The sequence below is a fragment of the Myotis myotis genome, unplaced genomic scaffold, assembly GCF_014108235.1.
Source record: "Myotis myotis isolate mMyoMyo1 unplaced genomic scaffold, mMyoMyo1.p scaffold_m19_p_8, whole genome shotgun sequence".
In the NCBI taxonomy this organism is placed as follows: Eukaryota; Metazoa; Chordata; class Mammalia; order Chiroptera; family Vespertilionidae; genus Myotis; species Myotis myotis.
The window spans coordinates 58,640,951-58,650,315 of NW_023416390.1; positions in this window are offsets into that span (position 1 = coordinate 58,640,951).

Genomic DNA, 9,365 nt, shown 5'->3' on the forward strand with positions numbered 1-9,365 from the left:
ACTAATTTCCAGAGATTTCAGTTCAATATTTTTCCCTAATCGGAATTTTCCATTGTGGCAAACCTACATTTATCAGAAGCAATCGAGAATATCTCCACTCTTCTGTTAAGTTTGCTGATAGGTGCAGCTTTCAGAGGGAAGTTCAGGAGGCCAAGCAGCTTTTGAACTTTTGCAAGGTCCAAAGTCTTGTCAAGTTTTTGTCTGGCACGATGTTTAGGAAATACTTTATTAAGATTCAGGAAGTCAAGATGGATGTGAAGTGTGCTGTACTTAATCTCGGATTTTTCTAATTCTTCTACTTAACACTTGTAAAGAGTCGGTGGAAGGACAAGCATTCGGGGCCCTTAGGGCCTTGAGTCAGTGGTCTTTGACGTAGAGCAGAACTGTGAAGAGACATTTCTTAGGACTTTTTCTTTCTTCCATGGATGGTGATGAGGTCCAGTTTGTAGTTTTATAATAATATTTCACCTTAAAAGTTTCTCAAATAAATAATAAAATATCCGTTTGTCAGGTCCCGGGTCTGGTATAAGTAAGTTATATCACAGCCTCTAGGATTCCACAGCCTCAACTTTTATCAAGAAAGTAACTTCATGCTGTAGAAGCCGCTTCAGTCCGAGCTGCCTCTCAGCCCCGGACCCTGCGCAGCTGTCCACTGAGTTTCGCCTCAGGACAGCTGCTGTGACTTCATAGAGAGCCGAACATGGGGACCGCCTTCTCCACTGACCCCGGGGAATTCCCGACCTCGTTCGGGCCACTGAAATTTCCAGGATTATTATTCTTAAGAAACAGAGTTAGAACAGTAACTTACCTTGAGACTCCTCAGGTTATTTTTACTTTGCCTCCCCCCCCCCCCTTTAAAAAGACGCGTTTTGCGGGGGGGGGGGGGTTAGAGAGAGAAAGCAGGTCTCCTAGTCATTGAGGTGGTTTTTCGGAGTGGCGTTTCTCTGCAGGTAACTGAGGGGCAAAAGTGGGTGACCACATAAGCGATGAAATATAAGCGACATGTTCACTTTCCTGGCTTGGTTGAATAGATGAGGCTTGCCTTTTTTATTGTCACAACTTCCCCAACCAAAGCCGACACTAACAAGCGGAAGAACGCTCTTTAGAAATGCTGCAAGTCGGCAGAGCCGTCAGCCCTCACCTCCCAGGTGTCTGGAGCCGAGACGATGACTTTCTGACTCAGAATCCCCGAGAGTTGAACCCAGAAAGGAACTCTGTTGCCGGTTCTCCCTCAAGGAAGCCGCTGTGCATCACCCCAGGCCAAGAGGTGCCAGGTGGTGCGCCTCTCCCCCGAGACTTTGGGGTGAAAGGAGGGAGGGGGGGCCCGCTCCCAATGGCCGCGTGCGCACGGCACCGCCTCCGCCTGCATTCAATAGTCAAACCCAAGTTGCCGGGTGGCTAGTGCTTTTCTGCTCCACAGTTACTGACTGGCTTTCCAACTCCAGGCTGCGCATCCGGGGAGTGAGGGTTGGGAGTGAGGGTTGTGAGCCTCGCACGCATCTCCCCTGGATCTGCTGAGATCCGCGCCGCTGAGGACTTTTCCTGTCCCAGTCTTTCCAGGGGTAAAACTCAGGAAAAGCCACAGACACGCTGCATTGCAAAAGCGAGCCGTCGCATAAAACTTCTTTGGAAAGAGAGGAAAACTTTATGATGGGGCCTTCATTTCTCCTATCCCAACGTCCTTTTCAGAATGTCAGTTATTGTGTATCGTTCCAGCTATGAAAATACATAATCATTGTTCCGAAGACTTGACCATACATTTTTCAGCTCAGGGAGAAGGTCTAATTTTAAATCTTCTAGACCCACATTGAGTGGTTGCTTAGAGGGCCCTGACTTTATGGAGAGATGCCCTTAATTCAAAGCACAAAGCTGCGCTACCACCTACTTGTTGGGCTCTGCCTCTCTGCGGTCTGACGGCCGCAGCGGATTCCCTAGGTGCCCAGGCTGCTCTCGCTCTGGCCTTCCGTTTTGGGGGTGGGGGTGGGGAGTCTCTGGCCCTGATTCTAACAAGAGAGAGATGCCTGGCTCAGGGAGCCCATAGCACCCTGCGATGGCAGTGGCACCCAACCACCCTGTCCCATGTATTTCTTTGTGGTGCCTGGCTCCATCCCTAGAGAGTTGGAGTGCCTTCTCCACTCAAAATACCCATCCTGAGCCTTACGGGGCACGTGTTCACAGAGTGCAAGGAGCCCGACAAAGAGACGCAGATATCCTGCCAACTTAAGAATGTCACTTGAAGGTTCAATTTCGCTTTGCCCCGAGAATGTTTTGGCTTTGCGGGCATCAGTGCGTCCACGCGGATATCCAATTAGCCAATTATTTTAAACCTACTCGGCAGCGGTGAATACTTTCAAGATACAAACAGGTCTGGGAGGGAAGAGATTTATTTCATTGTCCTATTTTAATCACAGAGTTTCCCGCTACAGGATCCATTTCCACCCCCACCAGGTCCTGTAGAGGGTGGCGACCCCAGAGCACTTGTAGACCCGCGCGCCTTGCGCGTCTCCGCGCCTCCAGCATCCTGCCTGGCACCGCACGCACGTCCGCTTCCCTTTTTATCCGCGGCGCGGCAGCGCGGAGGTGGCTGCCGAGAGTAAGGGCTGGGGGGTGGGGTGGGGGGGTCTCCCGGACGCGTCTCTCCTCTCTCAGTGAGAGAAGATGATCTGGAGGTCCTGTGTGCAGGAAGCCACCCCAAAAATGAAGGAGGGAGGTTCTATCATGGTGAGAGGGAAAATGAGGGTATCTAGTCCTACGGATTTAAAAACTTTTTTTTCCAGGTTTATTTTAACAATTGAACAGAGTTATGGATGTCTAAGACATCCTTCTCTGAAAGGATTTTTAAGGCTTTTTTTTTGGCCCCCAACCTGTCCCCGCTCTCCAGGAACGGGAATTGTCGCTTCCTGGGCGCACCTGGGAATTTCTCTGCAACCCAAGCTTCCTGGGCATCCCTCGAGCTGGCACTTGCCTCAGTTTTTCAGTTTCAGAGCACGGATGGGGTTGGGGTGCAATCGTCCCTTTCTCCCCGTAGGTCTCAGCCACTACTAAGAAGCGCACCCGGTCGCAAGCGTCTTGGGGAAAGGATCTGCTTAGCTCCCGCCTCTGACAGCACTCAAAGCAGCAAGAGCACGTCGCCCATAGCAGCATGTTCTGGGTTTACGTTTCCCAGAGCTGATTTTACGGGGAAACCGAGATATGAATTCCAAGCAGGGCCGTCGTTTTTGAAAGTAATTCGTTCTTAATAATAAAAGAAGCACACAGCACCCGATTTTCATTTTTTACTTCTTACTTTTACTAAAAACACCAAATTGGATGTTACACATAACCGTGTAGGATGGCGAAGCTGTCATTTCAAGCCATTTTCGCTTAGCGTGTTTCCTGAGCGCGGCTGGAAACGACCGCTGGAGTCTGCAAGGTCTTTCCTTCGACCTTGACTTTGCGTTTCCTAAGGGGAAGTCCCGCGTGCGCCTAGTGCGCCCGGGCGTAAGGAGACCACACCCCTAGTGCCACTCTCCGACTTGAGCTCTGGGCCCAACAGAAGGTGGCGGAAAACTCCGGAGAGCCGAGCTTTCACCTCTTTCGCCCAGCCCCACGCCTTCTCACTCTCCACTGCCCACTGCCACTCCCCACTCCCCAGTGGTGTCTGCTTTTTGAGGCCCCAAGATCACTGGAGAGGACGTGTGTCCATTTGTGGGTGGGCTGGGAGCGCAAGTGGAGACGCAAGCGCCCTGCTCTGCTCATTGCGTGTTGGAGACAGAGAGTTTGACTCGGCAGGTCGCGCCAGGAGACTTTGCCGAGGGAGCTCGGGAGCAATTAGGAAGAAAACGCCGGGTTAACTCCGTTTCCTCTGTTTCCAGCCCTGCCCACTCCAGCTGTTCCCTGCTTCTTTCCCAACTGTTCTAGGTCCCCCAGGGCCAAAGGCGGCAACAGGTTCCAGTCGTGGTCTGGCCAGGTTCTGTGAGTCAGGGCGCGAGCACGTGCAGCCCAGGGTGCCCCCTGATTTCCCTGCACCCACTGATCAGTGGTCAGTCTCCGGGTTCCCCGAGGAGTGAGAGGGGTTGGAGCTCCATGTGCACCACACTAGGGAAAATGTTTTTGTTTTTTACCCCCTAGTTGTGGGCGGGGCGACAGGCACCAGGGCAAGAGTTGGAGGCGCCTCCCAACTGCAGGAAGGGCTGGGAGAGGGGCCTATATACCCAAGCCACACGTGTGCCTTGTGCTCCACCCCGAGGCTCCGAGGAGAGGTCAAGCGCATCCGGGCCCTGCTTTCAGGTCTCCTGGCAACACGTGTTGGTCGTCCTACGCCCACGCGCACCAGAGGTAGTGACTCCTCAAGTGGCCAAAAGAGTTGTGCGTCGGGTGGGGCGGAGGAGCAGCGGGTCCTGTTATTCTCCTGCCCAGGCGCACGCTTTTCTCCAGTGAAGACACCGGCTGCGGGACAGGGCTTAGCCCGGCTCTGTGTGTCCTGCTCAGCTGGACTAGACATAACACGAGGCAGGGACCAGGTTCCTTGGATAGATGGGTTTCTGCCCCCCCCCCCCCATCACTCTCACTCCTGTATCCTTATATTTCTATCTTTATATTTATAGAAACTAGGATTTCCAGGATATTCCCCACCTGTCATATCACATATAGTGCCTGAGTTTCTTTCAGAGACTTCCCCGCGTTAGTAGAGGGTGGCCCAGGGGCTGCTGTGCATGTTCTCCATGGGGTGCTACAGGGACTGCCAGAGGAACTGGATCCGCTAAGACGTTCTGCCTGTGGAAGCTTGCAGGAGAGGACTGCGTTGACTATGTCATGTTAAATTGGGGTTTAGAAAAGGGTGCGGGGTAGAGAGAGGGAAGATGCTCCATCAGTAGGCCGCAAGTAGGCCAGTGTTTTTCAAACTGAGGGTCCTGACCCATTAGTGGTCTGCAAAATCAATATAATGGGTTGTGATCATACTTTTCTTTCAGAGAAATAAACGAATGACAGAATAGAAAACATGAGTGCTTTGCATAGAGTAGCTAAAATATAAAAAGTCTTAGCATTGTTTTCTGAAACTTTTCTTGGGCCACAGTATAAAATATATTTATGAGTGTTGGGTCCCAGTCAAAAAGTTGGAGGGTCACTGATGACTATCCAGACTGTGCTGGAAATGAAGGAGAGGGGCTGCTGATAAGGGAATTTTAGAAATGTAATTTTGTGATCAGTCTTCTCCTGTCCCCCGCTCCCCCGTCCCCCTTCCCTTCTCCTCCCTCCCTAACTCCCATGGGATTTTACATCTCTCTCCTTTTTTTTTTTTAAAAAAAAATATTTTTTATTGATTTCAAAGAGGAAGAGGGAGCGAGAGATAGAAACATCAATGATGAGAAAGAATCATTGATTGTCTGCTTCCTGCAGGCCCCACACTGGTGATCAAGCCTGCAACCTGGGCATGTGCCCTGACTGGGAATTTAATCCAACTTCCTGGTTCATAGGTCAGTGCTCAACCACTGAGCCATGTCAGCTGGGCAGAGTCTACATCTCTTTATCCTCTGGCTTGTTATGTGCTTGGACCTTTGCTAGGTATCCCAAGAAAGGGCCAGGGTACAGGCATGTAAAGTCACCCTCTTTCCCTTTCCCTTGGCAACCTAGCACCTGGGAAGAGAGTGACTGGTGATGATGTTCATGGGGGAAGCTAGAGAGAAGGGAGGGCAGTGAGTGGCACATTGTCCTCTCACCATATGCTAGGCATTCTCATCTATATGCTATTGCCCACAATAAGGAAAGAAGCAAAAGCTTTTTAGGAAATAGGTAGAGATAGGGATGGATAAATATAATGGATTATACTGCCAATGACTGAGGGGATGGAAGGAGAAGGGGTAAAAACAGAGGGGTTTCTTTAATCAGAGTACTAGAATTGAAGGCATGGACGATAAGGACTAAAGTGCCCTAGAAATACAGGATTCCAGGGCATCAACAATAGTGTGGATGGGCTTCAAGAAAAGAAGAGAGATAAGTAACAGCAAATAAAAAGGGCACAGAAGGTGCAAGGCGTAGGTGGGCAGATATGAGATGAAAGTTGGATGTGGAGGCTACAGTAGAAAGTCTATGTAACACTTTAGGTGGCTTGGGGACCTCACAGGAATTTCAAGTTGTCACAAAAGAATTAAAAGGAACAAAACCACTGGAACGGTTCATCCCCTGTTGTCCCAATTCTAGCTGAAGGGCTTTGAAAGAGGGCCTGTTTATAAGGGGGCTGCCATCTCCACACAGGGGTGGTGTAGATGCCAAAGATTTGGGCCAGTGTGAAGGTCAGAGCCAGGTGGCATAAGAAGCCAACTTCCATAGTTTCTGGGGTTCCCCCATCACAATAACTCTACCTGCCATAGATTGCAAGGCTGGATTGCATTTCATGTAATCCTCTCAACTCCGATCTGTGAGGTTCAAATTATTACTTCCATTTTACAAATGAGGAGATGAGGCTTAAAGCTGTTGTTAAATGTCTTGGCCTGTAAAGTAGGTGGGAGAGTGGAATTTGAACTCAGAACCAGGGCATGTTAAGTCCAACGGCCTTGCTTTTGTCCTAGCCTTGCTTTTGCCCTACTTGGTGCAGGATTGTACCTTTCTCTACCACTCCTGCAGAAACTGACTATGGGTTTCTTTTATTTATTTCTTTAAATATGTTTTTTATTGATTTCAAAGAGGAAGGTAGAGGGAGAGAGATAGAACATCAATGAGGAGAGAGAATCATTGGCTGCCTCCTCCACGGCCCTTGCTGGGGATCAAGCCCGCAACCCAGGTATGTGCCCTTGACCGGAATTGAACCAGGGACCCTTCAGTCTGCAGGCTGATGTTCTACCCACTGAGCCAAAGCAGCCAGGGCTGATTATAGGTTTCTGCAGAGAGTTGAGGACATTGTCTCAGGAGTGTTCAGACGCCTATCATAGGGGGTAGTGATAATAGTATATTGCTCTTGTTACTTTTAAAAAGAGAATAACACTTCTCTTAGATTGCTTTTTGTAATAAATGCTTGGAGTTTGGGCTGCATGCTTACTGCTCAAGAAAAGAATGGGAATGTGATTGCCACATATGTTTTTGTCACTGAAAAAGTCTTATTAAAGGTAGTAAAGAGAAAAAGAAGTTTTTCCTCTTCAAGCCATTTGAATTTTCTTAATCATTTGATTTTTAGCCAGCTTCTCGGTTTCCTTTCAGGTACCTCAAATTGCACATCAGCAAGTTCACGTTAGTTACAGCCTGGAACAGACCACTTTGTAAATGGCTGTGCACGAGCCATTTTCTCTTTCTTTCTATTTCTCCTGTTTTTGTGGCCTACAATGTTTAACTCTAATTCACATCTTAAAAGCTACTCTCACAATCTACCTAACGGCATAAATAGATTTTGCTTAGTGTCAAGCTGAGAGTAATATTTCTTCAGGAGACTATCTGCGTCTAACTTGGCGTGGTCAAAGGGTTGCAAAAATAGTCTAATTATATTACAAAATTTATTGGAATATACACACTTGACAAACAAAATATGGTGGATTTAGGTCAGCTGTTTGCTTATACAATAGATTTTGCTCGTCTTTGACATTTAATTTAAGCTTCTCTTATCTCAGTGCCGGGAATAGGATAAGTATGTTCTACATGTGTTATGCTTCTTGTTTTTATAAAACTCACTTGTCTGCAGCTATCCGGAAATAATTCATAAGCAGTGACTTAAGGACAAGGAAGCATTGTGAGGGGTTCTGAAAGTGCCTTTCTGACGTGAAATTCTGAAAAGTTGAATTATGGAGACCCTAACAGGGGTGTTCAGTTTTGAGGAATGTAGATAGCTACATTTGCTTTCTCTGTCTTTTGCTTAATGATCTCCCCCACATCCTGAATTGATACAGCTAAAAACAAGCTTCCAGAGATCCATAATGACCCTATTTGATGCAAAGAATCTGTGTTTTGTGGAATGGTCCTGCTCTCAGCAGAAGTGTGTATGGACCACAAGCATGGAAACAGCATCAAAAGCAGGAGACACACCAGTGCCTTATTTTTAATATACCTAAGAATAATCAAGTCAGCTGCTGTAAAGCCTGCACTTGCAGATGTGTGAGCCCTAAGTAACCTTTACAATTGGTCGTGGTGTGGTGGGAGATGTTGGTATTCATGAGTGTTTTGACATGTTTGACATTTCATGTATGGTGTGTACTGCTCTGTCTTTCATTCCCACCCCCTCAATAGTTCCCGTTTTCTCCCTGAAATGCACCTTTTGGTGCTTATATTTGGGGTTTATGAATCTGCTTATTGGATGAATGATTTGTTGGTATTTATGCAAATAATGATTTAATGAGTTAGGCTATGACTGCTTTCCATGGTATGGCCCGAAGAAGAGGGTTCTATTTAAATAGAGATGATTTTATTATTATTTTTTTTAATTTTTAAAAAAATATTTTTATTGATTTCAGAAAGGAAGGGCTATGGAGAGAGAGAGATTGAAACATCAATGATGAAAGAGAACCACCACCCCCCCCCATTGGAGATCAAGCCCGCAACCCAGGCATGTGCCCTTGACCAGAATTGAACCTGGGCCCCTCCAGTCTGCAGGCCGATGCTCTATCCACTGAGCCAAACCAGTTAGGGCTGGCTTTTAGTTTTTAAAGAAAGATATATGATAAAATATATTTGATACATGTCAAACATCTAAATTTGCTATTGTCCTGGATTAGCAAATAAGGAAAATAAGGAAAAGCAATTCTGTGGAATTATTATGCTCTTAGAAGCTGAGGGATTTATGTACTAGAATCTAATGTAATGAATATAGGTTTTGAAATCAGTCTGAGTAGCCTTTAAGATTGTCCCTTATTCAGCCCTAACCGGTTTAGCTCAGTGGATAGAGCGTTGGCCTGTGGACTGAGGGTCCCAGGTTTGATTCCAGTCAAGGGCATGTACCTTGGTTGAGGGCACATCCCCAGTGGGAGGTGAGCAGGAGGCAGCTGATTGATGTTTCTCTCTCATCGATGTTTCTAACTCTTTACCCCTCTCCCTTCCTCTCTGTAAAAAGTTAATAAAATATATTTAAAAATTGTCCTTTATTCATTTATTTTTGAAAGGGGTGAAAAAGTCCCTAGTAGGGAATTGACAATTGAACTGAGAAATCTAGGTGGCCTTGAGGTAAGTATATTGTACAAAAATACATGCCTAAATATATATAGAATCGGAGACTACAACAGCATTCTGTGAATAAGATAGCGGCTTGATACTGTGATCATCTTCCCTTTGTACCATCTTCTACGTCAGTTCTCCAGATGAAACTCAGTAAATGAGTTCAAAAGAATTAGCTAATCTTTGGTGAGACATTTTTTTTGAATTTATGAATATCATGTTGCTAAAAGAGTGTTGGAAAAGGCAACCACTTT